This window comes from Chiloscyllium punctatum, chromosome 47 (assembly GCF_047496795.1).
Source record: "Chiloscyllium punctatum isolate Juve2018m chromosome 47, sChiPun1.3, whole genome shotgun sequence".
NCBI lineage: Eukaryota > Metazoa > Chordata > Chondrichthyes > Orectolobiformes > Hemiscylliidae > Chiloscyllium > Chiloscyllium punctatum.
The window spans coordinates 52,316,166-52,324,012 of NC_092785.1; positions in this window are offsets into that span (position 1 = coordinate 52,316,166).

A 7,847-nucleotide genomic window follows, 5' to 3' on the forward strand; every position below is an offset into this window, starting at 1 on the left:
GATTGTGAACTTCCTCGAAACATCATTTATTTGAGGGAGAGAGAAAGTTGCTGAGCTGGTGGGAAAGAGAGAAATGGGCTGTGGACTCTCTTCTTTCAGTAAAATTCAAATAAGTGCATTTTTGTGCTGCCCATTTGATGTTCAGAATCGATATTCGGAGAACAATCCAGCAGAAAGGCTTTTGTTTCAGAGGTGTCGGTTTCTTTGCTGCAATCGGGCATCAGTTAATATCTGAGTCCCAACTGTCCCAGATGAAGCTACTCCGAATGAAACCCTCACTCACTGAGAACCGTCCACACAGCCAGGAGCTGCGGGGCTTCAGGCAGTCCAAAGCGGAAGGGAGGATTAAAAACGAGCCATTATTTCTCCCTCAGCCACTCTGTCACAGAGACAGGGAGAGGGACGGCAGAGACGTGTGACGTCATTAACGCGCCTACATGAGCCGTTCAGCCCATCGAGTCCACGGTAAATCTCTGTCGCTTACTTCTCTCTGAGGTTATTCATCATCAATGCTGCTTGTCCTAAAAATAGGGAACTGTATCCGTCTGAAAATGCTGTCTCCAACATAATTAACCACATGTTATTTACGGCTGTTCATTTCACCGGAGGACCCTGCTGGGTGACACAGCCTGGGGAAGAACTGCAAGGCTGTTAAAACAATGACTGCAGATGCTGGGAACCAGATTCAGGATTAGCGCTGCTGGAAGAGCACAGCAGTTCAGGCAGTATCCAAGTAGCTTCGAAATCGACGTTTCGGGCAAAAGCCCTTTATCAGGAATAAAGGTAGTGAGCCTGAAGCGTGGAAAGATAAGCTTGAGGAGGGTGGGGGTGGGGAGAAAGTAGCAGAGAGTACAATGGGTGAGTGGGGGATGGGATGAATGTGATAGGTCAAGGAGGAGAGGGTGGAGTGGATAGGTGGAAAAGGAGATAGGCAGTTAGGACAAGTCCGGACAAGTCATGGGGACACTGCTAAACTGGAAGTTTAGAACTAGGGTGAGGTGGGGGAAGGGGAAATAAGGAAACTGTTGAAGTTCACATTGATGCCCTGTGGTTGAAGTGTTCTGAGGCGGAAGATGAGGCGTTCTTCCTCCAAGCGGCTGGTGGTGAGGAAGCGGCGGTGAAGGAGGCCCAGGACCTCCATGTCCTCGGCAGTGTGGGAGGGAGAGTTGAAATGCTGGGCCACAGGGCGGTGTAGTGGATTGAAGCGGGTGTCCCGGAGATGTTCCCTGAAGCGCTCTGCTAGGAGGCGCCCAGTCTCCCCAATGCAGAGGAGATCACATCGGGAGCAATAGATACAATAAATGATATTAGTGGATGTGCAAGTAAAACGTTGATGGATGTGGAAGGATCCTTTAGGGCCTTGGATTTAGGTAAGGGAGGAGGTGTGGGCGCAGGTTTTACAGTTCCTGCGGTGGCAGTGGAAGGTGCCAGAATGGGAGTGTGGGTTGTAGGGGGGGTGTGGACCTGACCAGGTAGTCACAGAGTGAACGGTCTTTGCGGAAGGCGGAAAGGGGTGGGGAGGGAAATATATCCCTGGTGGTGGGGTCTGTTTGGAGGTGGCGGAAATATCGGCGGATGATTTGGTTTATGCAAAGGATGGTAGGGTGGAAAGTAAGCACCAGGGGCGTTCTGTCGCGGTTGGAGTTTGGAGGGGTGGGGTCTGAGGGCGGAGTTGCGGGATGTCGACGAGATGGCGTTGGAGGGCATCTTTAACCACGTGGGAAGGGAAATTGCGGTCTCTAAAGAAGGAGGCCTTCTGGTGTGTTTTGTGGTGCAACTGGTCCTCCTGGGAGCAGATCCAGTGGAGGCGGAGGAATTGGTAACACGGGATGGCATTTTTGCAGAGGTATGGTGGGAAGAGGTGGAATACAAGAGGTAGGGTGGGAAGAGGTGTGCATCGGGTCAAATCCCCGTCACATACGTGACTGTTGTTCTTATGTTTATTTCTTCTCTACGTGTGGTGAAGTAACACAGTGAGGGAGCAATTACTGTTGTCAGACATACATGTAGGGGCGTATTAAATAATGAAGTTGTGAGATTCGAGCAGTGTTTATTAACATAGACCATTCACTGTTCGAATCTCTGGCTCAGGAATTTGACAGAGAGCGAATTTGAGCAAAGGTTGAGCCAGGGCGTTTACCCCATGACTTAACACGAGTTTCTGTGGTTGCTTTGTTGTTCACCTCATTTGTGTGTTTTGCATCATTGAGGATTTTGAAGTTGTCACCTCGATACAAAAGGCCCGTGCTTTTGCAACATTGTGCAAAAGATGCATTACAATAACAGCCGATGCTGATTCAGGCCATTTATCCAGATATAGATCCCTTGAAACAGCACTGTGTCCTCTCCGCGAGTCTGGAAAACAACTTTCTCACATATAATGTTATATTCTCGCTCTCATGGCGCTTTTTATTCCATCGGCTTCTAATTTTCACAGAAGCCGATTCAATCGATCTTGTCACTGTGTCATTTCTTTCCATGGCGTCAGATCTTGTGAACAGAATATCACAGTGGGAGTGCCCTGGGCCCATAACCCAGAAGTCAGACCATACTCAGGGAACCGTATTCTGGTCTTGATCGTTTCATGAACACCAGGAAAAGATATCTATACTCTTCAAAATGTAATTACCTGTTTTAAGAAGAAAGGTAAACAGTTCCTGGTTCCTGCTTTTGTTACCACACGGACCAAGTTTGTAAATGCTGGATCCAGTCGAGACTGTCCGCTCTCCCACATCCAATTTATCCACAGGTTGTGTTAAGATGACAGTCTTAATCACTTCCTTCTCTTCCCTGTCACTCTAGGATGATATGAGCCGTGAAATCTTTGATATGAACTGGAGGCAACGTGGAAAAATGTATACACAGCAGCTGCGTGAGCGATGGGACTCGCTGCAGTAACATCCCATGCAGATTCAGACAGCAGAAGCCTCCCTTTGATTTTGAGAAGCATAGACACTGTTCCTGAATAATGGGGAGAGATTCACGCTTTCCTCGCAGTTCTTCAATTTCTATCTGTCTCAGATGGTGTTATTTGGACAATAGTTCCCAAAAGAAGATGATTTCTTGTGCATGCACAATCTCCCTTTTCTCCACCTTTCCAGAATTCCTATTCTTCCCACTCCCGCCAGACCCCTACCCCGCTCCACAAACCCGTGTTTGATAGGGAGCTGAAGTCCACGTTCAAGCTGCTCTCCACCAACACTGCGTGACAATGGAAGATGAGTTCGTCCACTTATCAATGAAGACGGCCCTGTTCCGGGAAAGCAGCTAGCACAGCCTCCTGGGAGAAGCGAGTCAGAATGGAAAGGAGCTGTTATTAAAACTCTGTGCTTCTTTCACTTTGAAACAGCAGAAATAGCCTTAGTTAACCAAAAAAAAACTCGCCTGATTTCTGGTTACCACGTCAGGCGCCGTTCTGGCTCGTTTGTCTCGGATGTGATATTTCCTCAGACAGGTGACATACGTGAGAGAGCTCTCGGGTTCACATTGCAGATGAGCCTTGGAATTTTGCACACTACTTCATTTTTGACTGAGAAGATATGATTTCGATGAGATCGAGTTCAGATAAAGATTCCAAAGCTTGAAAACATACACAAGCAAGTTCAAGAACCGCTTCTTCTCGCCCATTGCTGCTGTGAGAAATGGATTGTCTCACTTGAAATAATGATGATCTTGCCAAGGTGGATTTTGCTGAGCGCACGTCTTATGCATAGTAACCTGAATTCCTGAGTCTGGTCAAATGTTGCTTTCCTCACGCTGTGATCTGCGTGTCCTTGTTCACTATGATCCGCCATTCCCAATCGCAAACAACGCTTTCCACTGTACTTAGGTCCATGTGACAATCAATCAAAACACAGTCATTTCCTCATTGCGTGAAGCCAGCAGAGCGAAGGTGGGCTTCAGGGCCTCAGTCTGCAGTGTGACACATTTTGTGATTCTGATTGCATTTGCAATTAAAACAGCAGAATTTGGGAAGTTAAAGAGTGGTTATGTTGACACAGCCAGGACACATCTGTGCCACAGTGTATCACACAATAACAGTGAAGATCTTTTAACGTCATCCTCGAAGGTGCATGCTCCAAATACCTGAAGCCTGCATGAAACTGCTGTGGTCAGCGATAACAGAGCGGCCTAGAGGGCTCGTGGTGGGCGCATAATCCAGAAATTAATGAATGAAAAGCATCCTCTGCTCGATGACAATTCCAGCTTTCAGTGTGTGTACTGCAACTGCCAGTGTTTCGCTATAATAGTGCTCCGTTCTTCGCATTACATATTGATGAGCCTTCTGCGTCCTTACACTCAATGGTATCTGAAATAGATACGCCCGCCACATTTATACATTTGAGGAAACCCACGTTTGAAGGTATGGAAGATTTTTTTGCTGTTCTCTGTCGGTCTGTTATGACCTGATTCGCAAAGTCACTTCCTGAGCTGGGAATATACTGGCGAAGTTGAGAGAAATCAGTTGTGGCGTGTACCATGCACATGACGCATTGCAGTTATTCCCCAGGCTGTGTCACACAGCAGGGTCCTCCGGTGAAATGAACAGCCGTGAATGACATGTGGTTCAATATGTTGGAGACAGCATTTCGAGACAGATACAGTTCCCTAATATTAGGACAAGCAGCACTGATGATGAATAACCTCAGAGAGAAGCAAGCTATAGAGATTTACCTTGGACTCGATGGGCTGAACGGCTTCTGTCGGCACGTGAATGACGTCACACGTCTCTGCCGTCCCTCTCCCTGTCTCTGTGACAGAGCGGCTGATGGAGAAACAATGGCTCGTTTTTAATCCTCCCTTCCGCTTTGGACTGCCCCAGCCCCGCAGCTCCTGGCTGTGGGAATGGTTCTCAGTGAGTGAGGGTTTCATTCGGAGTAGCTTCATCTGGGAAAGTTGGGACTCAGATGTTAACTGATGCCCGATTGCAGCAAAGAAACCGAAGCCTCTGAAACAAAAGCCTTTCTGTTGGATTGTTCTCCGAATATCGATTCTGAACATCAAATGGGCAGCACAAAAATGCACATATTTGAATTTTACTGAAAGAAGAGAGTCCACAGCCCATTTCTCTCTTTCCCTTCAGCTCAGCACCTTTCTCTCTGTCTCAAATAAATGATATTTGGACGAAGTGAACTATCAAAGTTGCTAAGTTCCAGCGGCGCTCTTGCACCTGGCTGTGCCCGTGAGAGGAAGCTTCAGAGCAAATCCGCACTTACATCCCCTCATAATGCCTGCAAGTGGAGGGAAATGGCTGAATACTCTGCCAATAGAGACAGCTCAATCTCCGGGGATGGGATAAACAGCACCGTCCCAGTGGGGACATTCTGCAGAATAGACACAGTGCACTTTATCATTCAGGTCATACCAGAGTGAGAGAGCTCGATAAGGGCAATCAGTCACTCGTAACTGTGCCAACTCGGGAGTTGCAAAAGATTGGTGAAAGTGGAAAGTGGATTTGTTCACGTTTCAAGTGTTTCCGTGAAGCAGGAAGCAGAAGAAGATACACAGTGAAGCGATTGAGATCTAACTACAGCAACAGCAAAGAAGTTGTACAGCGCAGAGGAGAGCTTTGAAGTATTGAATTCTGGTTGATGGGACGATCATACTTTTACGAGGCCACGCTGCGACAGAAGAAACTATGTCAGTGTCTCTCAACATTGTGATGTCACAGGCAAATATCGCCGTTATACTGCAGGAAATTCCTTTTTACAATGTGAAGGCAGTCCATATGTAAAGATGTAGCTTATATATCGAATCCTTTCACATAAATAATTCCACTGCACCTCAGTGTCTTGTATTGTCTCCTTTCCAATTTACCTGTCATTGTGCCTGCACTGAAGTTGATTTTCTCTTTCTGCGTGTCTTTTCCAGTCTGGGTGATGTGGGGCAGTTGTACTGACCCATCTTCTGACAGAATTTTCCACTTCACTTCAGCCCGCCATAACCTCGCTATCTGATACCATTCGCGTTGTTTAGAAGTTCAGCGCTCGTCTCAGATCCAGCCTGCCCTCACCCAAAATATATGGAAAACTCAGTCACACTGTGATCACTGCAATCGAGGGATATATTCACTCTAAGGTCATTGATAATTACAAGGATAAAGTTAGGACTGCAGATGCTGGAGATCAGAGTTGGTAGTGTGATGCTGGAAAAGCACAGCAGATCAAGTAGCATCCGAGGAGCAGGAGAATTCAAGTTTCAGGCTTAAGCCCTTCATCATGAATAAGGCTTGTGAGTCGGGATGAGAGATAAATGGAAATGGTGTGGGGTTGAGGGGAAATAGCTGGAAAGCAATAGATGGATGAATAGGAGGGAGAAGATAATAGGTCAGAAGTGGCAGTGATGGAATGGGTCGAGAGGACGGTGGCGGGTTGAAGGCTTGGGCTTGGGGGAGGGGAAATGAGGTAACTGTTTAAATTCGCATTTATCCCGTGTGTTGTTAGGGTCCCAAGCCGGCAGGTGTAGTGTTCCTCCTCCAGGCGTTGGGTGGTAACGATTTGGCAGTGGAGGAGGTCCAGGACCTATATGTTTTTGATGGGGTAGGAGGGGAAGTTGAAGTGTTCAGCCACGGGACGGTGAAGTTGGTGGGCGCGGGTGTCCCAGAGATGTTCTCTGAAATGATCTGCAAGAAGGTTTCCTGTCTCCCTGATGTAGAGGGGACCACACTGGGTGCAACGGATTCAGTAGATGACATTGTTAACTGTACCGGTGAATTTCTAATGGATGTGGAATGATGCCTTCGGGCCTTGGCTAAGGTGAGGGGAGTGGTGTGGGTGTCAGTTTCACCCTTCCTATGGTGGAAGTTAAAGGTGCCAAGAGAGGGTTGTGGGCTGGTGGGATGATGTGTGGAGGGAATGGTCTTTACGGAATGATGGCAGGGCTGGGTAGTGAAATATATCTCCGGTGGTGGTGTCTGTTTGGAGGTGGCATCAGTGGCAGAATATGATGCGTTTATGCGGAGTTTGATGGGGTGTAAGGTGAGCACCAGGTGGTTCTGTCCTTGTTGCGTTGAGAGGCGTGGCTTCAAGGGTGGTGGTGTGTGAAATGGATGTGATGAACTCGAGGGCGCTGTCAACCACGTGGGAAAGCAATTTGTGATCGTGGAAGAAGGAGACCAACTGGCTCTTTCTGAGGTGAAATTGGTCATCCTGGGAACAGCTGTGCTGGAGGTGGAGGAATTGGGATTAAGAATGGCGTACTTACACGAGATAGGGTTGGAGGAGATGTTGTCTAGATACCATCTACCACCACTCTCTGACTTCGACCGGTTAGCCAGTTTTCTATCCAATTGGCCAAATATCCCTTTATCCCATGCCTCCTGACTTTCCGAATAAGCCTACCATGGGGAACCTTATCAAATGCCTTACTAAAATCCATGTGCACTACATCCACTGCTCTACCCTCATCCACATTCTTGGTCACCTCCTCGAAGAATTCAATAATACTTGTAAGGCAAGACCTACCCTTCAGAAATCCGTGCTGGCTGTCCCTAATCAAGCAGTGTCTTTCCAGATACTCATAAATACTATCCCTCAATACCCTTTCCATTACTTTGCCTACCACAGAAGTAAGACTACCTGGCCTGTAATTCCCGGGGTTATCCCTATTCCCTTTTTTGAACAGGGGCACAACATTCGTTACTCTCCAGTCCCCTGGTACCACTCCCGTTGACAGTGAAGACGAGAAGATCATTGCCAACGGTACTGCAATTTCCTCTCTTGCTTCCCACATAATCCTAGGATATATCCCGTCAGGCCCGGGGGACTTGTCTATCCTCAAGTTGTTCAAAATGTCCAACACATCTTCCTTCCTAACAAGTATCTCTTCTAGCTTACCAGTCCGTTTCA